This window comes from Maniola jurtina, chromosome 23 (assembly GCF_905333055.1).
Source record: "Maniola jurtina chromosome 23, ilManJurt1.1, whole genome shotgun sequence".
NCBI classification, from domain to species: domain Eukaryota; kingdom Metazoa; phylum Arthropoda; class Insecta; order Lepidoptera; family Nymphalidae; genus Maniola; species Maniola jurtina.
The window spans coordinates 3,840,324-3,866,458 of NC_060051.1; the positions used below are offsets into that span (position 1 = coordinate 3,840,324).

Here is a 26,135-nt window from a genome sequence, read left to right on the forward strand (position 1 = left end):
ATTCAATATCAATTTGGTTAAGCGCTAGCAGTTTGACAAAACGGAATGGAAAATTCTATAGCCTATATCCATAGAGCGGCTTAACCGACCCAAACCAGGATTATAGGTAGAAAGATTGGCAAACAAGTCTACGTTGAATAAACAAGTAAATTCATGATAGGTTTGCTCTTGCGTATAAAACTTGTTATCGATAAAATGAGTTACTAAAAAAATCGGTCAAGTGCAAGTCAGATTTCGAAGGGTTCCGTATCATCGTACAAGATTATGTAATTCTTTAATTTTTTTATATATATGTATATGGTGGCTATTTTGAAATTTTTATTATTTGTTGTTAAATAGAGCGAAAATGGAATTACATACAAATACACACAAATTAGATCTCTCTAGCTACTACGGTTCATGAGATGCAGTCCGCTGACAGACAGATGGATGGATGGACGGACAGACGAGTAGAAAACGAAGGCTAACAGGGTCCCGTTGGCGTTTCGGGTACGGAACCCCGAAAAAGGCTTTTATTTTTCGAGTCAAAAATACTCGCGGCATCCAGTGAATTCACAAGCGCAAATAACTTAGCACCTAACTACCGGTCCCTGAAAATAAGCTGCCGCGGCCCCGCCATCCATTCCCGCTCCAGAAAAACAACGTTCCAAAAACATCGCGCGCCCAAAAATAAATCCAATTAAACGGCGCGGACATTGTTCATCGGATCGTTACGTCCAGGAACCATTTACCAATTCAAAAGCAAACACCCAATGAAAGACAAAAACGCAAAAACTGTCGACTCAACGTTTCATAATCAATTCCGAGCGATTCATCAGCCGGGCAAACAAGGGCGTGAAACAATATTTCCACGACTGAAGTGCTGTCCATCGACGCCAATATTCTATGAATTACTTTTTAAACGCGAAATCCAAGATGCATTGGACGCACCCCTAACATTTATCGTTAAAACTTCACGTCGGGTTAGGTGTGCATATTCTGGATAGGATATAATAAATCTGGGCAAATTAATGACTGCACAGACAGATCGTTTAAGCTGTTTTCGCTACGTCATACAACGAAATGAAGCTCGCGAACAATACATAATATACTGCCTCGAATCTCATAATAGGGTTGCTTCTCATGTAAATTAGAAATGTGTCGATAAAACCCCCAAGAATATAGGCTAAGCTATTCGACGGGCAATTTTCTTTTATAGCGCGCCCGCATTATGGCGAAAAAATGGAGTTATTAATCTAAACTTCACCAGTAAATTAGTGTTGCGATAAAATACCGATTGGACTCCACAATAAATTATATCGAGTTTAAAACATTAGTGTAACACGGGTTTAATCAAAATTTCCCAGTTAAAGTTGGGCTATTACGTTTTTTACTAATAAATAACTAAATGCTACGAGTGAGGGGACGTAATTATCGATAAATAATTACATTCGACCTTTAGTTTATCGCTCTGACAAACGATACAATCTCATTAACTGCGTAGAATTAATTGCTGCAATTATGAGATATTTTATACACAGATTTGATGTCATATGCGTATAAATTATACTGTCGCGGTCAATTTAAGTCATCACAATATCAGTCTCAAAGGTGTTTTGTAGTAAGTGGAATCTTAGGTACTACAAAATTATAGAGTGGGTGGAAAAGTGAAATATTAACGACTATTTTAAGCAACTGATTGTAGGTTGTTTACTTTTTTCGTGTCACAAATACTAATTTATCGAAAACGTTTTATTCAAAGATAACTGATATTTGATGTTTTCATATCATCAATTAAATGTACTATCATTTCTAGTTTGAAATTTCAAAATAGTCATATAATAGTCCCGTGACAATTTTGTCGCCGTTGATAAAATAATTGGCTTTAATTTAAACTGGTGACACATAACTAACATGCGATATTTTTTCGTATTTTTATTTATTTATTAGGAACTAAAACTCTTCTTTTATTTATCTAGTAGGTACCGCATTTTATTTCACGATAAACTATATAGCAACAAGTGTAAATTAAAAATTTATAACACCTCCGATAAGTAAAGGTTATAGTAACTAGAAAAGAGCTGATAACTTTCAAACAGCTGAACAGATATTCTTGGATTAAGTACAGCTCTAAGAAAACTCTCGATCAAGCCACCTTTAAAAAAAAAAAAAAACTAAATTATAATCGGTTCATTACTTTAGGAGCTACGATGCCACAGACAGATACACGATACACACGTCAAACTTATAACACCCCTCTTTTTGGGTGGAGGTTAAAAAACAGAGAGCATTAAGTAAAGTATTCCACTGCTGTGTACATTGAAGTAAATTCAAATTGCAATCCACTCAAAAGGAAGCAACAAATTCGAAACGGGTTATAAATCCCCATTATCGATAACAGCCGTCCTCGGCGCAGCACTACTCGGGTACCCGGTGCACGCAAAACTGCAGTTTGTATCGATATAAAAGATAAGATCGATACGCGAAACTATTTTAAACCCTTCGAAAATAACACCTCGTATCGTCGAGGAAATCTCAAGTCACCCCTTCCCTAATGGTGATCGTACATTAATCAGCACGCGACGTAGACATTTTGTTAAATAACTATGAATTGAAATGTATATGCCTGATAGAAAAGTTTAAGCTGAGATCAATCGAGCGTATTCTTTGACGAAAAAAACGTGCCCCCGAAAATATCAGCTCAACAACAACGATTGGGCGTAAAAACACATTCATCTTAACATATTGAATAAAAAAAATGTTAGCTAATATCACTGGGGCTGACGTAATGATTTTAAAGAAATCCCATAAATCCAAATCTGTTCAGATATTTTGAAGTTATTGTGGTATAAAGAAATTCACATACACACACATACCTATGTATATGTAAACTAAAAATATTACACTCCTTTTTTGGGCAGTCGTGTAAAAATCGACAAGATTTGTTTTTATCCTCAATTCTTGCATATTTTTTGGCGCTTTGGCGTAATTTTTCGCCGTATGACGTCGTACAGATGTGCGATCACCTTTAATCTTAGACACCCCCGTAAGAGGGGGTGGGGGGGGTAATAAAAATGATTTATAGCGACTGTCCAGTGCTACTTGTTATGAAGGGTCCAAAACAATTTACGGGATTCTCGTAAAGGGGGATAGGGTAATTATTTTTCCCGGGTTTCAGTGGTGGTTTACAAATTTTCCCATTATAAGTTTGCGGGGAAGTTTGGTTAACAGAAACTAAATATACCATAATAATATGATGTATGTTATTTCAGAAGAAATTAGGGAAACCTTTTACATAGATTCCCGGTTCTGAAGGCTTTGATAGATTGCAGTCAAGGGCTAACTTGTATCTAAATAAAAAAAAAGATACAACTAGTAGGTACATCTCGGATGGATAGATGACTGGAGAATACAAAAAAAATGTATTTTTACGTTTCCCCCAAATCCGTTATTGATATTTATCCATACTAATATTACCTATACATGTGAAAGTGTGTCTGTCTGTCCGTCTGTTGTCTTTTCACAACTCATCCGTTTCGATTTTGGCTTTTGATAAGAGATAGCTGGCATCCTGGGCATGTGCAGGGTGTGCAGGCTGTTTTTTGACAACTTTTTAAATTACTTGCATAGAATACTCAGTTCAAAATTTAAATCCAAGCAAACCATGTCATCATCAGCCTGTGGATGTCCATTGTTGGACATAGACCTTCCCTAAAGAGCGCCACCACACCCGGTGAATTACTTATCTAGTATATTATAGGTACCTATAAAGACGATGGACACTCAGCCTAAAGCTCCTACACTAATCGTTGAAACATTACATTTTGAAATATCGTTTATTAATCCACCGAGAGCACTTCTGCACACGTAAAATTGCAATTAACTTGGTGTTTTACTAAACAACTCCTTTCTGCTACAACTACCCCTTCTCGAATAAAACTACCACTTTATAATGCATATAACATCTCCTTATTGCTTTTCAAATAAGGTTTACAATCGTACGTTTTGATAACGTTAAGATAATAAGCCCCTATCATGGAAACTCGTTAGAGAATACATGTGGACGTCATTCGATATTCAAGTGTCGAACAGTAGGAATCGCATATTAATGTTGCCATTTAAAAATAACTTTTGTGTTATTGTCCTAGGGTTTAAATTGGGTTGTGTTATGCTAAAATGCAACAATGACGGTGGTGAATTTAATTTCGCGTGCCATTAATCGGTGTCAGCAGTGGCCTATGGGATTAGGCTAAATTTTATTATGAAAGTAATGGTTTTGGTCGGCCGGTTTCGGTTTGAGTTAGTGGATTTTCGGTTAGAAATTAATGCAGATTATTTTATTTGATTACAATAATATTTTATGAATTTAATAAATTTTTGACAGTATTAATTATTATTATTGAAAATAGCACTTATAAAATACATACTAGACATTAAAGTAGACTTAAGTATAATTTACTGATAGTTTTGTGAGTCTTTTTTCGGGGATAAAGTAAAAAATGAAATTTACCTGTAGGTAAAACACTGATCACTTTATAATCTTGAATTTATGAATAATTGATAGTAATGATCAAAATATGTACATATATTGGTCATGACAATTTCGAATCCTGCTTGTTATGTATTTCAATCTAACATAATATTATGCAAAATATTCTTCTATCTCAAGGTGGTCACAGACATAGCAAAAGGTTGTAGGCAATCGTAATATGAACATTCACTCGCTTTATATCGCGTCATATCAAATAACAGGTGCGCCATTATTGACCCAATCCTTCAGCGGGAGGGTCCAAAAAGGACACAAAAGCAACAATCCAAACATCACCTGAACTAAAAAATTGAGGGAAATCTTTTCGTGACACCAAGTGACACGGGGCCTGCGGGGACCCATAAATATACTATAAAAGTGCTTTTTCAATTTGCCACTTTAGCGAGATAGGGTTTATACTAGCTGCGGTGTAATTTATGACCCCTACGTTCGATTTATACGACTTTTATATCACCTGTATGACGTATATACTCGAAGATTTACTAAGACACTTATTGATTGTAGAGAAACAATAATCTACACTCGGGTAACTTTCGAGTCTTCTATAAAACTTTTACTAAGATAATATGAAAGACAATAATCATCTTCGAATAAATATCAGAGTTAGAGTAGACTATAAGATAAAACTATAATAGACTCAAGTATAATGAACTACAGAGTGTTTGATAAATCAAACAACATGATGAAAAAAATGAGGTACCTATATACTCAGACAAATAATCAAGGTGGACTCGAAATCAAAGTAATAATACCTTGTTAGAGCAAGCTAAGTATATGAAAAAGCTCTGAAGAGTGATATAGACAAAAAAAAATTTTTGTCTCTGTCATAGTTTAGCTTTTTTGTTGGGCACAGTTGTCACTTGTCATCTGTGCCCAACAATAAAAGCTTAACATGAGAGAGACTTTCTTTCGAGTTCGCAGAAGTTTCTTACGGGTTAATTTCCGCAATCAGCTGTTTGCAGGGTTGTTACATTTGGTGTTTTAAATAAACAAAACATTATCTAACACTTAGTAGAATAAACTGTTTAAAACTTTGCATTTGAATATAATTATGTGAACGTTAAATGTACTTAATGAATAAGGTCCAATTATTCAATGAAAAATTTTGATACTTGGTCAGTTAACATATTGGAAATCCGCCAAAATGTCATAATCATTCATTATTTCATCAGATAAAGTTCATTCGGCGATTCAAAAAGCAGCCCTTAATTGAATAAAGCAAAACATACGTAACTTTATTATTAAATTTACATAATTTTACACGTTTTACAAAATGGTAAAGTTATATTTGAACTGAAATAAAAGTGATGACAATTTTGAGCGGCAAATACATCCCCCTGATTTAATTATTACGGGATTTGCATATTTTTCCCGCCGAAAAGTGAATCCGTATGTTCTGGTTGGAGGTAAAATCACTTTGATATGTGATGCGCAGTATTAAATTTCCCATAATATTGTGGTATTGTTACTACATTTTATGATTTAAATACTAGAGGATGCCCGCGACTTCGTCCGCGTGGATTTAGGTTTTCAAAGATCCCGTGGGAACTGTTTGATTTTCCGGGATAAAAAGTAGCCTATATCCGTCCCCGGGATATAAGCTAGCCCTGTACCTTTCGTTAGAATCGGTTTAACTGTTGGGGCGTGAAAAGGTAGCAGACATACAGACAGACACACTTTCGAATTTATAATATTAGTATGGAAGTATGGATAGTTAAAACTTGAAATAAATTTTTCATGCAAAGCGGTCATCTTTAAATTTAGATTTCATTAAGGAAAATCTTAGTACTAAGTATCTATATTTCTTACTTTATAATTATTAAATGTGTAAATGTATACACGTTATGAACAGGTCATAAATCCTACCTAACATTACTTTTAGCGTTGTCTTTATCACCCCTTTTAGTGCCTGTTTTGTTGAAGGTGATATAAATGCTAGCTCTTAACTTCACAACATTGTAATAAGCAAGCGGAGACATAAACGAGCTACAAAATTGCTGTAAGTCTTGCTTACATTAATAGCTCTGCAATAAAAGTCACCACCAAAGGTCACACCCTGGCATAGAATCTCTAGGATGTCAATGAGATTATTTGAGTTAAAATTATATAAATAAATGAGAATATAGATAAATAACATTTGATTGCTTCTATGCCAAAGGTGACTATCAAGTATCTAACTAGCAGCAACAATTTAGTTACAACCTGTTGTGTGTACCTTTGAATAAATAAATAAATAAATAAATAAATAAATTCAAAGTGCACTCTATAGATCTCAGCCTGATAGCCACTGAGTTCATTTGACATTGGTTGGCTCTACATTGCTGCTTCATTGAATTATACTAAAATAATTTATTGCAAAAAACCTTCAATGGATCACACTAATATTATAAAGGAGAAAGTTGGTATGTGTGTGTGTGTGTGTGTATGTGTATGTTTGTTACTCCTTCACGCAAAAACTACTGGACGGATTGGGCTGAAATTTAGAATGGAGATAGATTATACCCTGGATTAGCAACATAGGCTACTTTTTATCCCGGAAAATCAAAGAGTTACCACGGGAATTTTAAAAAACCTACATCCACGCGAAGTCGCGGGTATCAGCTAGTTAGAAATAAATGTCAAATGTGCTCGGAGGATATCATTCATTGAGTGTAAATTAGTAGGCTGGCCTCAAATTGCCGAAATAGTAGCCCGTTTATGGAAGCTTTTGAAATATAAAAGTGTTCATCACAAACGATGAAACCATTGAGCAACATTGTTGTGAGCTGTTAAAATGTAAGAGCAAAATAATTGTGAATAAAATCCTTTGCTTACACTTGAAAGGTTAATAAGTTCAAATGCCTGGGCACCTTGGCGCTTCGATAGAATTTCATTTAGATATATTTAAAAAAAGCAGGCAAAGTAGGTAGGTAAGTAAAAAAACACGCATAAGATATTGAGTAATCTCATATTAGGTAAATATTAGGTATGTTTACAATAAAAACCGCCCAAGTGCGAGTCAGATTCGCGCACCGAGGGTTCCGTACTCGGGTAATTTTTCCAACATTTTGTACGATAAATCAAAAACTATTTTGCATCAAAATGAATAAAAATCTATTTCAGAATATACAGGTAAACCCCTTCTATATAATACCCTACTTGGTATAGTTATCTTACTTTGATAAAATTGAAGCACATTTTAATTTTTTTTAAATAATGTACCCATAAATTCACGGTTTCGGATTTATTCCTTTACTTGTGTTATAAGACCTACCTACCTAGTACCTACCTACTAAATTTCATAATTCTAGGTCAACGGGAAGTAACCTATAGGTTTTCTTGACAGACACGACGACGGACGGACGGACGGACGGGTGGACAGACGGACGGACAGACAGACAGACAACAAAGTGATCCTATAAGGGTTCCATTTTTCGTTTTGATGTACCGAACCCTAAAAATATGCATAAGCTAAGGTACATCAAAAAGATTCTGTCTAATATCGCAAATATCTTTAAAAAATTCCTTTTAAAAGTTTCCACCAGTAATAAAATTCCTTATTAAACCACAAACTAAAACTAAATTGCTTTTCAAACCCCGAGTACGTAGTTATGACCTATTTTCTATTCTTAATTCAAACTGCATCCAGGCGCTGTCTTTGCAATTAATTGCTAGATCGCGTGATCACTACTTTCCCCTGATAATAATAGATCAGTAACGCCGTTCTAAAAAGAATTTTCTTTTTAAATTTTCCATCTCCTCAAAGAATTCAAAGAATAGTTTAAATAAATGAATCTTTAATATGAATGACTCTGTAACTTAAATATGAGTGACTTTGTACAAAATTTGCATGCCTGATATGTAAGGTGAAACATTTCTACTATGTATTACACAATATGTATTTAATAACATCTAACTGTAAAAAAAATGTTTCTACAAATAAAAATCTTGTATCTTGTATCCTCATTAACGCTGTGGTCCTGGTAGTTTTTATTTTGCAGTTAAGTTTAGGCTTTGGAAGATTAGGCCAACTCAATAATTTGGATCTTGAAAGCCTTAAGGCGTTTGTGCACTTATTCGTATTCGTTTTCGTGAAAATACGATTCAAAGTGACCGCCATACAAAACGTACGTGTGTATGCGTGTGCACGTTTTGTATTGCGACCGCTTTGAATCATATTTTTACGAAAACGAATACGAATGAGTGCACAAACGCCCTTAGGGTGTTTCCACTGAAGCGAAAAAAGCTGAGCGGAAACGTGTTTCCGATTATTCAGATTAAGAGATGACATGATAAAATTATCACCTCATCTAACAATAACACTTGATCTATTCGACACGTTTGCGCTCTGCTCTGCTTCAGTGGAAACGCAGCCTTATGTCTATTATTAGAGACTTTTTTCGAAAGTTATCTCTACCACACTTGGTCTCTACCATACTGCAATGGTAGTCCTTAGTATTTTAATTCCTTAATATACTATGTTTAATGTACTATTTATAAATTTCTTACAACAATAATGATTAAATGTTGTTGTATATAAGAATACAGATTTTTGTATTTACCGTTTTATAATAGAACTGTTAAAAAAATATGATTAATAGTGGGTACTTGAATTTTATTTGAGAAAATTCAATTACGATTGGAATATGGGAAGCAATTAATTGCTAGATCGCGTGATCACTACCGCCATTCCCCTGATATATTAGATCAGTATCTAACGCTGCTTTATGGAGGATTTTCTTTTTAAATGTTCAAACTCTTCCTCAGCTCTGTGGTTCTGGCATCTACTTTTTGATTGTGTTTGTGATATGAATCAAACCTAGAAAGGAACTAAGGAAGACTATAATTGTCGAAACTAAAGATTAATCCTATCTGTAAGGGTTCCGTATCTCAAAAGGAAAAACGGAACTCTTATAGGATCACTTTGTTGTCTGTCTGTCCGTCCGTCCGTCCGTCGTGTCTGTCAAGAAACCTATAGGGTACTTCCTGTTGACCTAGAATCATGAAATTTGGCAGGTAGGTGGGTCTTATAGCACAAGTACAGGAATAAATCCGAAAACCGTGAATTTGTGTTTACATAATTTTTTTTAAAATGTGTTTAAAATTTCAAAGTATCATATGAAAGGATCATATATAGAAGGTATCATATGAAAGCATGAAAGGGCTTTACTTGTACATTCTAAAACCGAATTTTATTTATTTGTTAGCATTTTTGATTTATCGTGCAAAATGTCGGAAAAATACCCGAGTACGGAACCCTCGGTGCGCGAGTCTGACTTTCACTTGGCCGGTTTTTACTACTTGCTTTCACTTTTATTTTCGTAACTTTACAATTGAGTTATCAACGATTTTAGGATTAAATGGAAAGGGCAGATCATTTGGACAGGGATGCAGCAGGCCGTGATAATCTTGTTTGACAGTCAAAGGTAACCTGATGGGTATCCCTTCATATATCAAGGCATATCCGATTTGAATTTCGATGTTCAAATGTGTGGAAAATCAAATGCTTTGTTTGTTACGCGACGTGAATAAAATATTACGGCAATATGGTTATATTATTTTATTTATTTACTAGCGAACCGCCCCGGCTTCGCACGGGTGGACACTACCACGAAAAATCCTATCTATTTTCCGGGATAAAATATAGCCTATACGGATTCGGAAGAATCCCTCTAAGTAATGGTAAAAGAAATTTTGAAATCGGTCCAGTAGTTTTTGAGCCTATTCAATACAAACATACAAAAATACAAAGGTTTCCTCTTTATAATATTAGTATAGATGTCAACCCTGGCAACGGGCCGCCATTTTTTGAAGCTTTCGTAGGTGTCTAAACCCCACGCTAATGTCTGTGTTGTCTGTGTCACTACGCGTAGGTATATGTACATAATACTATATTTTGTAACCCCCGACCCAAAAAGAGGGGTGTTATAAGTTTGACGTGTGTATCTGCCTGTGGCATCGTAGCTCCTAAAAACTGATGAACCGATTTTAATTTAGTTTTTTTTTGTTTGAAAGGTGGCTTGATCGAGGCTGTTCTTAGTAGCTATAATCCAAGGAAATCGGTTCAGCCGTTTGAAAGTTATCAGCTCTTTTCTAGTAACTGTAACCTTCACTTGTCGGGGGTGTTATAAATTTTTATTTTACATTTGTATTTCAATAATTTTTTATGTATGTTTGACTAAGTTTAAGCCATGTTTATATGGGTCGCTAACCTGCAATAAAATGTTTTTATTTATTTATGCCCCACACATAGTACAAGCGTACGAATTTGTCTTCACATTTTTAAAACAAATTTGGCGGTGGACCCACATCGAGGTCCAATAATAAACACTGCTGTTTTATGTAGTATAAATTATATTTAGCTTTACTAATTACTAAAGTTAGACCGAAAATGTATCTTGCATGAGTCAACATTCGAAGAGCGGGAAAAGTCACACTGACGTGTGAAACGTCAATTGTACTGAGTGACGGCTGCGTTCAGAAATTGTTGCAGTCGCCACACACAGTTGTATGAGCTTTGTATACCTAAGTATGTAATGTTTTTGATTTATGTATTTAGGGACGTATGTCGGTTTGTGTTTGTTCAAAAACTAACTTTATTGCAAAAAAGGTAGTTAAAGATATATTAGTTATTATGTACCAGATGATGCCCGCGACTTCATCCGTGTGGATTTAGGTTTTTAAAAATCCCGTGGGAACTCTTTGATTTTCTGAGATATTTAGCTTAAATTCGTCACTAGAATGCAAACTATCTCTGTAGGTAATAGACTTTGTCAAAATTGAAGATAGACAAACACACTTTTGCATATAAAATATTTTTAAGTTAGGATTTTTAAGGATTAGAATAAGTTTTTTAAGATGCTGCCTGCAACTTTGCCAGATTAAAACTTATTTTTAGGGTCTTTAGGGGCTTAACACGGTTTTGCTGTACATTCATATTATATTCTATCGATTAGATACAGTAGGTACGTCTTTTACTGACGTCATATTTATGACTCTGTACCCTGACAAAAAGTTTTCACACCACTCATAAGCCCGTTTATACCCACCCTCGAATACAGGGAGTAAATTGAACCAAGCACCCTCACATCCTAAATTGTATAACCGGACATGAGTAAACCCTCTGGACCCGCCTCGATTGAGGAAAAAATCTTATTTGACAGGCCCCTCCAATTCTCACCTCCCCTAGGTATCTTGATGCGTTTTGTGTAACGCTGGAAGCATACTTATAACCCGCTTCATAACAAATCTAATAAAAGGAACAACAGGCTCATTTGATGTGATCCGTCCACTACAGCTTTAAATATAAGAAAAGTAAGCAATACCAGGCCGGGCTTACTCACATGACTTGAGAAATATAAGTACCTACGACGAGGTGCCCCTTTGAAGGCACTCGCACTACTTTTATCGGATAGAGACAGATAAGAGGTAAGAAAGACAGGCGTTTATTTGGCGCCGCATCGCTATATGAGCTGAATTGCATTTTATTACGTTCTACGAGTAAGTGTAACAAGAGTCGCTAATTACGTCTTTGCGGAGTGAGCCTTTTGTACCTGTAAGGTACTAGTATTCTGTGGTCATACGCGTAATCAATTCAGGACTCCAAAGTTTAAATGCCTTCCATATACCTACCATTCCTTCATTATAACTTTTAGGACGACTGGACTGGACTTAACATTGGACGACTTCCAGTCATGAATTGACTATTGATGAAATTAGATACCTAGCCTAAGTTAAAACTTATATTTAATTTCACTCGCTCCATAGTGGCGTTATCAATGTAAGCGAATTATGTTGGCGGCGTCGTACTACCTGATATACGGAACCACATATTACTCATAGCGTCTCATCGAGTGTCGGATTATTAGTATGTCTCCAGCCTAAGCCTTGATGCGTTGCTTTATTGAGTAAATCATTTGTAGTTATGCTGGCTTAGTATGCAGTACGTGTTTAGGTACTGTGTAGTGAATTTGGGATTAGACTTTGATGAATGTGCACGTAAATTATGGAGTATCTTCTCTTGCAGGCAGGTGCATAAACTTGGAACAACGTTCTCAATTCTAAATGACTCTTACACGATCATGAATCCTTGGTTATCCGGCTTACGTAGTTGGTACTAGTTTGGAGCATTGTTCATACAGGAAAATGGTTTATAATCAAGAAACAAAATTTTTGCAAGCCACTTCAGCTTTGCAGCTTGAGCAAGAAAGTCATTGAGCTTGAGTAATTAAATTGACAATGGGTAGGACACATAGTTCAAAGAAACGTAGACATTTGGATACCATACATCAAAGGTGTTGACGTTGGCGCTGGAAAGTGCAGCGTTGGCAGACCCTCTGCTAGATGGGACAGATAACACAAGAAGAGTCGAAGGGAGCCGCTAGTTTAAGGTAGCGCTTGACCGTGGTGTATGGAAGTCTCTACAAGAGGCCTATGTCCAACGCTGGGCGTCTATCTGTTGACGACGATGAGGATATGGTGACTTAGTGTAAGAAAATCATTACTTGAATGGGGACGAAGCCTATGTCAAAAATAAATTATAACTTTGTAATTATTACAAAGAGTGTCTTCCAAAATTCGTAAAATCCGCATTCGATGCTAGTTATAAGTTTGCTAACCATTTTAAATTATCGATTTAACGAAAAAAGTACGTTAAATTACGTCAAATGTTATAAGGTCACATCTGTGAATTTCATACAAACTCCCTTACTAAGCGAGCGTTTTGATATTTGATCAAAAGTCGCTGATTTGACAAGTAGTCATCATTTCTATTGTCGAATAAGCGAACATGTTGTTGGGCGCCGTAGATATCGCTAACCCGTCGAAGAATATTTAAGCTGCAAGGCCTCGGAAGAGAGAATTGGCAAGAGACGCAAGACATGTAGGTACTTGTGGCAGCTCCTTCTCAATGAGCCAGTAAAACGTAGATAAAATAACCACTCCCATGAGAGAGGAGGTCTTTACAAAACAAATCCAATTTAATTTCGCATTTCTCCGTAATGGTCAGCCCAAATAAAGCGTCCATCTTGAAAATGCCCAAAAAGCGCAAAGAGGGCAAAAAGAATAATGAAACCGCTTATGCAGGAAGCTACTTCATATAGGACGTGACCGTGGGGTGCATACATCACCCCGTGAAACTGTTAAGGACCCTCTAAGGGCAGTCTTCCGTTCTGCCGATTTTCCGACCCCACATAGTTGGCGCGATATGTATGTGGACGATTTTCGTCGTTCCCGGCGTCTTTTGACAGCTTATTTTGACTTTTTAAAACTACCATTCACTACCCTCTCAAGTTTTTATCCTTATAGTGCACGAAATGATGCCTGCAACTTCTTCCACGTAGATTTGGGTTTTGTAAAAGTCCCCGTAGGAACTCTTTGATTTTCCGGGACAAAAAGTAGCCTATGCCGGACGCAAGCTATCTCTGTGCCGATCAAAATCGGTCAAAAGGATGGGCCGTAGAAAGGTAGGCATTTATAATATTTCAAAATTCATTGTTTTTCCGGTAGATTGTATAAAAGGCCGTAATTTTTTAAGTTATATTCACGAAAATTTGTATTTGAGGTTTTAGTTTAAAATAAAGAAATACGTGTTCCACAATTCTTGGAAACTAAATCCTCAGCGATTTTGAAAAAATTCTTTATGTGAAGCCATCATGGTGAGCTATCATATTATAAATGCGAAAGTGTGTCTGTCAGTCTGTGTCTGTCTGTCTGTCCGCCTGTCTGTCTGTCTGTCTGCTACCGTTTCACGGCCCAACAGTTTAACCGTTTCTGACTAAATTTGGTACAGGGTTAGCTTATATCCCGGGGACGGACACAGGCTACTTTTATCCCGGAAAATCAAAGATTTCCCACAGGATTCCCAAAAACCCATCCGTTTCACCGATTTGTATAAAATTTGGTACCGAGGTAGCTTGCGTCCCTGTAATTGACATAGGAAACTTTTTATCCCGGAAAATCAAACAGTTCCCACGGGATCTTTGGAAACCTAAATCCACGCGGACCAAGTCGCGGGGATCCTCTAGTAGAAGATAAGTTAATCGAATAGTAACAGATGCTTACCTAATTTAATTTCGTTCATCTATCCTATACGAAGCTAGTAAATACCATACATCCTCATTCAGGCTTATGTGCACAATATAATTCAATTTTTATATCTCTTATTTCAGTAACTCAAGATAGTGTCCAGGACCCTTCTTTACACGTCACACCCTACACTTCGCGAAGCTGAATTATTTTTTAAGTGTTAAAGGTTTTGCGGGGATCTAGAGGCTACGGGGACCACAGTTCAAATATTTTCAAGACTGTCCTGTCTTACCCAAACGAACCATCAAATAACTATATTTAAATAAGCTTATGTTCGTAATTTGATTGGCAAAAAATTAAATGAGCACGATTCTCCTCTCAGAGTGAGATTAGTAGATTTCACACCCCTTTGATAACATTATGGAGAACTCTCAGGCATGCAGGTTTTTAACCCCCGACCCAAAAAGAGGGGTGTTATAAGTTTGATGTGTGTATCTGTCTGTGGCATCGTAGCTCCTAAACTAATGAACCGATTTTAATTTAGTTTTTTTTTTGTTTGGAAGGTGGCTTGATCGAGAGTGTTAGATACATAATAATCCAATAAAATCGGTTCAGCCGTTTGAAAGTTATCAGCTCTTTTCTAGTTCTTACTATAACCTTCACTTGTCGGGGGTGTTATAAATTTTTAATTTACACTTGTGTCAAATATAATACAATAGAAATAGAACCTTCAAAATATAAATATAGTAATTTGCCTACTCGTGTTTATGAAAATCTATTATTAGAATATTGTTTATCATGATTTATCAATATTTTTTCTAACCTTGGCAGCTCAAACCCTTTTAGATAGCTTACATCATTAATCCTCCGTACATTGCTTGTCAATTAGGTGGTAAATAAAGCCTACTCACTCTATTTTTGTTTAAGAAATAACGAAGCTTTTTACTTATTTTTAAAGATAACGATGACAAACAACAACAAGTCTCAGAGCCTACGCAAAAATCTAATTTGCGAGAATCTTAAATACTATTCTTCAATTTTTCTCAAATCTCCATGTTTAAAATATTTTTGTAGGGGTTTTTTTTTCTTTGGGAGTAAGGGCTGTGTACTTAGCTTAACAGGTTACGAAGCTGAAGTGGCAATACAATAGGCAGGTTTTAGTTTCAAAAACCGATAGATGTTGATTAGAATAGAAAGAATGGAATGGAGGAAAATATTTTTTATTCAAGTAAACTTTTACACGTGCTTTTGAATAGTCAAAATATTTTTCTACCTATACCCAGTAGTGGACGTCTATCGGTTGATAATGATAAACTGCCGAGCAGGATTCTTGCAGTCCATAATATGTTAAACCAATAATAAAATTGTCGAACTTTGGAGTTCTGCCGAGCAGTCCATAATAATATGTTAAACCAATAATATAAAATGGTTGAACTTTGGAGTTCGGCCATCTACAACGATGGCGAAGTAAAAATATCAATGCCATGTCCTTCAAAAATCGGTTTTCAATATGGGAACCCTAAACCGAGGGCTATAAATACATCCGGCGTTGATATACGTGGTTGTGTTTGTAGTGGTTTTTCATTTGGTGGATAGGTACGTTTCGTTAGAGGGAGGGTCTGTAGTGTGAACGAGTGAGTTCTAAGCCGGAAAGTTGTTATAGTGCTAATGGTTTCTGGAATACTTACTTTCCACAGTTACGCTGTTTTTCTTTATACAAAACTAGCAGATGCTTGCGACTTTGTTCGCGTGGATTTAGGTTTTCCGCGGGAACTATTTAACTTTCCGGGGTAAATTCAAATTCAAATTCAAATTATTTTTATTCAATTAAACTTTTACAAGTGCTTTTGAATCGTCAAAATAATCTACCACTGGTTCGGAATGCTGTTCCTACCGAGAAGAACCAGCAAGAAACTCGTCGGTTGCTCTTTTCAAATGTACAATTTACAATAATATGCCATACTGTATACAAGCAATTGCAGCGCCGTGTATTGCTGGAGCGAAAAGTAGCCTATATCACTCTCCAGGCCTTTAGCTACGCCCACGCAAAAAAAAAACTCGTCAATCCGTTGCTTCGTTGCGATCTGATTGAAGGACAAACCAACCAACTAACAAACACTCTTACGCATTTATCATATTAGATACAAAGAAGTGGTGATATTGATGTTACTGCCATGAAAATCATGCTTTATAAAATTTTCTGTTTCCCTGTGTGACTGGAAAAAGTAGCCTATTTTATCATTCTCCAGGGTGAAAACTCATCAGTATCAGCTTAGCCGGGAAGAACTAAGAGAAAGACAGACAAACACTTATAGTATAGCTAGATGAGGTTCGAAATTTCATTTACGTGGATTTAGGAAAAAACTTATGGGAACTGTTTGATATCCGGGAAATATCCAATGAGAATTGTACATCTCTGGGATACAAGTTATCTCTGTACCAAATGTCAAAATTGACTAAGCGGATGGGATGTGAAGACAGACATACGATACTTTCGCATTTATAATATTAGTATGGATTAAACAACTAAACGAAAAATCTAAACCAACTTGCGTGAACTATAGCGTGACTAACTGGCAGACAGAAAAACCACAGACCACCGAAAATAGAAACTTGAAATAGCTGTCTGTTTCTTTTAGGGTGCAAAAATGAAATTTCACGAAGAAAAACTATAAGAAAATCCAAAGAACGTGCAGCATAGAACTACCGATAGATTTATTTGTTAATAATATCTGCGTACAATAAGTTTATTAAAACTTCGTTGAAAACTCTTTGATTTTTTGGAAAAAATTAGCTGTAACCTTGTAATCCGAGAGTCCGTCTCCCGGATAGAAACTATATCTGTACCTTTGGTAAAAAGGAATTTGAAAAGGACATAAAGACACAATTTCGCAATATATAATATTAGTATGGATATGGATACAGCTTTTTGTATTAATTTTACTCTATCTAAAATTAGTATATGTTAGAAATAAAAAAAACCACAAACACCTTTCATGCAGTAGGTAATTATAAATGACCGTTAAATCAAGCTAAGCGACCGTTTCGCTCGACATTGGCCGTCCTTCAATTATTATAATGAACTTGTTTCATCACTTTCGAAATCACTTCTCCGAAGTCATACCTTCACGGGCTGTATCGAATTTCGTGCGGTTGTAACCCTACACCCATTGTCCAGTATGGATAAGGCCGGAATTATGCGGTTGGATTGCGTTGTCTGGTGTAAAACGAGCCTTAGTTAGGGCTTATGCAGGAATAATGCAGGAATACTAAAATAAGCTCTAATCCTATTCTAAAATAAGCCCTAATCGGATTAGATGTTGAGGCTCGAGATAGTCCGGTTACCAATGTCTACAACTTTTGTTATTTCTAACAATTATTAGGGTTCTGCACCTCAAAAGGAAAAAAGGAACCCTTATAAGATCACTTTGTTTTCTGTCTGTCGTGTCTGTCAAGAAATCTATAGGGTACCTACTTCCCGTTGATCTAGAATCATGAAATTCGGCAGGTATACACATCAATGGGTAGGTCTTATAACACAAGTAAAGGGGAAATTCTAAAACTCGAAAACAATGCTACAGAACCCTTTGTGCGAGTGTAGACACCCCAACCTCCCCCCCCCCCCCCTGGCTATGGCCATGGGGCCAACCAAACCCTATCTGAGTGGAGGGGTATAACAAGAAAATAAAACTATACGGTTAATTCACATATTATACTTAAATGAGGTTCTGATTTTTGAATTACAATCCTGTTCTATTTGCGTCTAGCTATACGATTAACTAGTCACAAGGACTGGAAGAGATTGCATTGGGGCAGACATCGAAAGGATCATTAAGTTCTACATTTTTATAGGAAAAGCTCCGATATCTCTGCAAATATATCAGCTTTATTTACGCTCAATGCTATTTGAGGATATCTTTAAGAGCAATTACTTAAAAGAAAACGAACTAGCTTTAGTGCTCATAATAAAACTTTATACAGCAAATTACCTTAACATTCGGAAATGAAATGCAATTTAATGAAATAAAAAACCGACCAAGTGTGAGTCAGACTCGCGCACTGAGGGTTCCGTACTCGGGTATTTTTTTCAACGTTTTGCACGATAAATCAAAAACTATTATGCATAAAAATAAATAAAAATCTGTTTTAGAATGTACAAGTAAAGCCCTTTCATATGATACCCCACTTGGTATAGTTATCTTACTTTGAAAATTGAAGCACATTTTAATTTTTTTTAAATGATGTACCTAACCACAAATTCGCGGTTTTCAGATTTATTCCTGTATACTTGTGCTATAAGACCTACCTACCCGCCAAATTTCATGATTCTAGGTCAACGGGAAGTACCCTATAGGTTTCTTGACAAACACGACACACGGACCGACAGACAGACAGACAGACAACAAAGTCGTCCTATAAGGGTTCGGTTTTACCTTTTGAAGTACGGAACCCTAAAAAAGGTATTTTTTATGGTCGAGAACGCCCACCGCGTAATATAGTGGTCACCATTAAAACGCAAACGAGTTCCTTCCACTATAAACAACCTGCCGCCATTATAATTATGGCGGACGAAATTCCTCTTATCACGGTCATATTTCACCAGAGAGCCTAGCATTAGGCACAAATAGAAAATACCTCGACCTCGTATAAAATATACAAAAAAAAAAATACAAATTACCTTCGTTCACCTCGATTAAGTGATCATTACAAGAGCAAATGTCATTTATAACGGCGTTGAGCCACGGCGAAAAAATAAAAGCCCAGGAAATTGCGTACGCGGTTAAAAAAATAAACACGAGGGAAATGGCGGGAAGGTTTTGTTTGACGTGACATGTCGCCATCTTGGAAATCATCTTTGAGCAACGAAACGTCAATGGGGTCACGTATTTGTGTTTTCTTAAGAGGGCTCTCTCCGTCACTCGTTTCATACAATCGTAGTTCCAATTTTATTTGAATATTAAGCAACCAAAGTCCATGAAATTTTGCAGACATATTCTAGAAACTAATATCTATGTCTGTGGTTTTCCAGATTTCTGTTAAAATATTCGGTTTCAAAGTTACGCGGTCTTAAAAATTTTCATACAAATCTTTGAGCCCCTGTAATTTTAAAACTACATATTTTTAGAAAAATCTAAAACACCACAGACACAGATATTAGTTTCTAGAATATGTCTGCAAAATTTCATGGACTTTGGTTGCTTAGTATTCAAATGAAATTGGAACTACGATTGTATGAAACGAGTGACGGAGAGAGCCCTGTTAAACAAATCTCGATTATACTGTTTTCATTTCCCTTTTTCTTGTTTTCTGCTACAATGAAAGTCTACCGTAAGGGCCTTTTCACATGCTCCCGGTTACCCTGCCGGTCGCCGGCAGCGGCGGTCGTAGGATTGTCAAGGTACCAGATTGAAGACGTATTTGCTTATTATTAATTAACTATCACATAATAATGGTATTCGCTGTTTTAATGTCACTAAGTGAAGCAGCAATGTAGAACGGACCAATGTCAAACGGCTCGGTTGCTACTTGCTATCATTCACTGTTAACCACAAGCAAATAACCTCCCAGCCCCTGTGATGTTATAAGACCGTGAAAGATGGTAAAAGGGCGTGGATTTGATATGCAGCTTGCTTCAGCAATGCGCGCAATATGTCAAATCTTTGAAAAGAACAACCACCGAGTTTCTTGCTGGGTCTTCTCGGTAGAAAAGGCATTCCGAACCAGTGGTAGAAGCTCTTGACGATTCAAAAGTACTTGTAAAAGTTTAATTGAATAATAATAATAAAAAATTGAATTTTGAATATTGGACGAGCGATACACGGTCACGGATAGTTACGGCATGGTCATAATAGGTCATACGTTACTACTTTACACGGCACAGTGTATGTGCCATGACCATGCGCAATTGCGCATGTGAAAAGGCCCTAACCGATCGAACTTTTGTTATATAACTGTAGCTTTTGCAGAACTTTTAACAAAGTTATACTAAACGAAAGTAAGTATTGGCATTTCGTTCCAACGGCAGGTTGGTATTCTCTAACTGTAACGAATAATTTTATCTGAAATCGACTTTATTTTTCTTGTGAACTACAAGTTTAAAATGCAATGTAGCACGTAGTAGGACTTCTGATTGAATAAAAGGAAAAATGTATGCTTGTAAATTTAGTAGGTAAGTCAATAGTCCAACGGATTCTATCCTTTGGTTCTCACTCTGTCCGTATAACGTTGAACTATTGAGGATAATATTTTACTGTAGTTTGTTACTCATCAGTCATCACCTGGAGTTGCTATTCGCTATAGTTTAACGACTGACTTTTCACGTTTGAGAATAGCCTTTATAAAAATTAAAAAAAATTAGTGCGCGCAACCCTAAAAATTGCTCAAGTGCGAATCGGTCTAGACACGAATGGTTCCGTACCATTGTACAAGAAATAATACTTTTTGATTTTCATGGCAGCCATTGTGAAATTTTTACTAAGTATTTAGTTTTATAGCGGCAAAAGAAATACACATTCTGTGAAATTTTAATTCTGTACCTATTAAGGTTCACGTGATACAGCCTGCTGACAGACGGACGGACGGACGGACATCGGAGCTCAGTAATAGGGTCACGTTTGGGTACGTACGGAACCCTAAAAAAGCAAAAACAAAAATCGCGTGACATTCCATTATTGAAAATCAGTTTAGAGCTTTTAATCTATGGCACTAACTACTTGTGCCTACTACTTGAAAACACCTTGATAAAAAAATGGCGGCCTCAAAACTGCTGCTTAATTTGGCGACCATTTTCAGTGGAAGTGACGTGTGTACTACGAGCGCTACTTTCGTACAAGGTATATAATCTCAAAGTCAAAGTCAAAATCATTTATTCAAAGTAGGTACGATTGTACTCCTTTTGATGGTCGAAATTGTTAAACTTGTACGATATAGTGTTGATAATTAATTACGTTACTTAAAACTAAAGCTACGAGGGTTCCAAACGCGCCCAAGTCTGAATGACGTGTATAAGTTTTACTTCAAAAATATCATCTGGTCACTCATCACATACTATGTGTAAAAGAATATTCGGTCGGAGGGTGCCCCAGGCCCTACGGAGTGGGAGGGGGTGCAACAATCCTGCGATCGAGTAATTCAATCCACAATACACCCGGGGCCCAGAATGTATGAGTCTGTGTAGTCCGCAAAAAAGCTTGACTTGCAATCTTTAGGCGACATCTCTCTTGTTTTTGCGTACAGGTATAATTATTTATAAGTAGATAATTTTTTTTGCTATTTTTAACTTAAATGTCATGATATTTCAACCCAAAACTCCACGGATCCCAAAGCAAGTCAATTATTAGTGTAAGATTGTAATTTGTATATTCAGAGATATTCAGTTGGACTGTGGAGTCCATAACAGTTATGGATGCGTAGTACAACCTTCCATAAAGCTTAAAGCTTATTTGAAGATATGTAGATATATAGGCTTGCGTTTGAGATAAAGTGGAATTTTGTCGCAGTAAATAATTAATTAAATAAACCTCTATTATTAAACTCTAACACTGTCCGAAATTTCCTTAAACTAATGGTGCAGAAATCCTCAGACTTCTCAAATAACTTTTCTGTTATAATATCACAAAATCACAAAACGAAGAAATAAATCAAACTAAAGAAAGACAAAACAAAGATAAAGCGAAAACGTCATCAGCACAAACGTCAAAAAATACGACGCTCCATTAGCGGGCATAGACAAGGCGCCAACTCTTCAATTGTCAGATAAAGCGGGCAATGGAAGCAAATGCGAATTTCTCTCCACTCCCAGAAGTGCAGAATTTTTGACTACAATTCCTTGGAATGATTGCGAGATTAGCTTGTCCATTCAAATCGGATCGGAATACGAAAACTAGGAGATATATCCGAGCTGGCACAAAAGAATTGGTGCGATATCGCGCGCTGTCATGTGTCGGCCATCTTGGTTCACACCAAACGTTCGGAAATCGGAGTTGACTCTGGGGACGCTTGGCTCTTTTCTATATTTTGAACGTTACTTTTACGTTTTATACAAATGTTTTAAAGTCCTAAGACTAGCAATATTATTTGGAAATTGGAAAAAGAACAATTTTATGTTAGCTTTCGCCCTTTGCCCGCTTTGTACCTACTATTTTTTGTACAATTTTTGCGTGAAATTAAAACATAATAAATAATATGTCAAGTTTCTTACACAAAAAACAATTAGGTTAGGCTTACTGTCAGTCTCAGTTTCTAATCGACCAATTTTGATCTAAAATAAGAACAATATTTAATGTAAAATTTGCTTGATTTTCCTGCCTGAAGAAAAATATATAACAACTCTTTTAAAATTAAAAAATATAAGTAGGTACTAATCATATTGTAAATATAAAAATTAAGTTTATCTGTCTATCTGTTGCCTATGCGTTCGTGTATCGTTCATCCGACTAAGTTGAATCTTTGTACAGTAGTTGTTGGCACTTGCGTGAAGGCTTCTCTCGTGGAAAAATTAATCTAAAATATGTGGCGCGTGAATCAGCATTGTAACTCATGCGGACCATTAGTTAGTAATTAAGTGATTTACAATCCACTAATATTACCTCAAAGTTTTAACTTTTACCCCACTACCCTTTCATGTGAAATGGGCATAATAAAAGAAAACAATAAAACTCCTATTAGAAACTCTTTGGTCGATAGTATCATGGCAAAAAAAAAGTATAAACTACCGTAATCAGTGGCATAACAACATTCCGGAGTCGTGTTCGGTTCGCGTGATCCGAGGAAATAAAAAGCTGAGCTCCGAATTGGATACCCCCACTTAACCGGTACATCTTTATCTAAATAGCTACATAAAAAACACGCTCACATGGGAGGCCGTATAATGTATGAAATGTATGAAACAATAGAATTTATGAAAGGACTACTTTCTAACTTTGTCACGTTAACGGATTTTGTCGATGTTTTAACTAATGGATGATTTAAGTTAATATTCTTTTAAACCCCCGACCCAAAAAGACGGGTGTTATAAGTTTGACGTGTGTATCTGTGTATCTGTCTGTGGCATCGTAGGTCAAGACTCTACCACCGCGGTGTTTCGGAAAGCAAATTCTACTGAAAAGAGCCTCAGTTATAAGAAAGAGATACGAACTACAATAGTAAAAATAGCGATTTACATCTATGACTATCCGGGTTTCAATTTACCTCTAAACCGTTTTGCTATTGAGAATGCAAAACTATGTATATATTTCATTACACCTAAATACCTCTACCGGTTTCTAAACAGCATCGTACAAAAACGATTCTAAGCAGTAGGTACAACTTTGCAGATGGTTTAGAAAAATCTTAGACCTAGGAATCAACACTAAAAACCGAAGTATAGGCTACTAGCCTAGTATAGAGTACTATGCTTAAATGTTACCTACTATTTTTATTTGAACATAAAATAGCCAATGATTTACAATCTGGTTTCCAAGGAATCCTAAAAATACTTAATTTACCCGTAAATTATTAGTTTATTACCCAGTGCTTGTACTAATTTATTTTTTCATCGTTCAAACCACAAGCAAAGTGACGCCAAAGTGTTCCTAGGAACTCATTTATACTCATAATATTAATGATTATGTGTACTACTTTATAAATAATTGGCCAAGGTTTTATTAATAGAAATACCAGATTAGGTTCTGATAAAAATCGCGCTAGTAAAATATTTCACAGGCTATATAAAATTTTATGTGACCGTCCGAATTTATAAATCCAGAAATATTACATACTATTAAAATAAAGATCGGTCTATACGACTCCGGTTTCAGTCCGGATCGGTTTCACCTCGGTACAATCTTTCATCTTCTTCTGATTTTGTATAATGGCTTTCAGTACCTATTGCCACACCAACATCACAATCTTTTTTTTCAACAGGCCTAAAAAATATGTAAAACCAACCTTACAATCGTAATTCTATTACTTGTCTTTACACGTATGCGTTACCAACTTGATAAGTGGACGTTAAACAAAAATGCGAGTAAATATGCCGTGATGTACTGCATTTTCACGTGCGGGTTCCATAAACCGCAATTGGGCTCAAGTTCGTTTTGAATCAGCCTCAAAACGTAACCGGAGCGTATAGAAGAGCCTTAACCACAATGAATAAGTGACTTGAATACATTACTAAAACTCAAAATGCCCAGACTGATGACTACTGTTATTGGATTTTACATCCTTTTGTTGAGCTCATTTGCGGATTATGAATACTAGTACAGTTTTGTTGTATAACCACTAACTTTTTCAACTTTTGTGATGGTGTATAACCAAAGTCGTTTTAAAGAAGCAAGCGTTTTGCACGTTATTGTCCACACGCGTTCGGGTTTCATAAAGCGCGGTTGGGCTTAGGTTTTGAAACAGTGGGTTTAAATAAGTGTAAATTATATAAATAGTACCAAAGTAACAATAGTAACAAATAAATGAGAGTGATTATTATTAGTGTGTTGAGTGAAGTGACATAATAAATTTGGGCGATTATACTGATTTGCTCTTTTTCGTTTGTTTCGAACCGGTTATACAACCGTAGCCGGAGCGTATAGACAAGGCTTAACCACAATGAATAAGTGACTTGAATACATTACTAAAATTCAAAATGCGTTGGCCCAGGCTGATGACTACTGTTATTGGATTTTTACGTAAATTTCCCTTTTGTTGAGCTCATTTGCCGGATTATGGATGCTAATGTTCGCTTTCGAGGGCCGCCCGATCCGACTGCGTCGATAAGCGGGTGCTTTGAGATTTTTGGATGTTTAATGCCGTGTCAAAATGTATTTTTGGCGGCAATCCTGCGGTTTATGGGCCGCCAAATCTACTTTACAATTTTTTATTAAGGTCAATCCCTATATAAATTAGGTGGGCGGGCTAAATTATTCGACCTGACAATTTGTCACGAAATATTTTTCGCTGCGAGAAAATTATTTATTAGTCTCATTTCATGAAAAGTGCGCGTTAATTTTTGATTCTATGAGATAAATAAAAACTATATTTTATTACAAAAACAAAGTGAAAGTTGTTTCTTTAAGTAAACATATCAATTTCAACATAAAAATTGTTCAGAAACTGAAACTCGAGGCCAAAACTAATCTTAAATATACCACCACCCACCCTATTATATTTTCGTGTGAAAATTATATTATAATATTTTCGGAATAAACGCAATATGATATCCAAGTCTAAGTTTAATTTAAACTCATTTATAAATAAATTTAATTTAGGATTTATGAGGGAACAAAGATGAATGAATGTAAAACCATGTAAACCACCCATAGCTATTATAGCCAGGTAGTATTTAAAGTAAATCTACTTTATCATCATGATTTAATCGCTGGCCCACTACTGATCATGGGTCTCCTCTTACAATGAGAAGGATTAAGGCCATAGTCTGCCACGCTGGCCCAGTGCAGATTGGCAAACTTAACACTCCTTTAGGAACATTATGGAGAAATCTCAGGCATGCAGGTTTCCTCACGATGTTTTCCTTCACCGATATAGCAAGTTATAGATATTTTAACTATGCGAAAAGATAGAGTTGCGTGCCCGGGATCGAACCACCGACTTCCCGAATAGAAGCCCCATG

General features: G+C 36.1%; 1 protein-coding gene across 6 annotated transcripts in view; it reads right to left on the reverse strand.

Moving 5' to 3' along the window:
* The window catches only part of LOC123877355 (latrophilin Cirl), a 494,916-nt gene that overhangs the window by 27,836 nt on the left and 440,945 nt on the right, over positions 1-26,135 (reverse strand). The gene's annotated exons all lie outside the window — the stretch shown is intronic.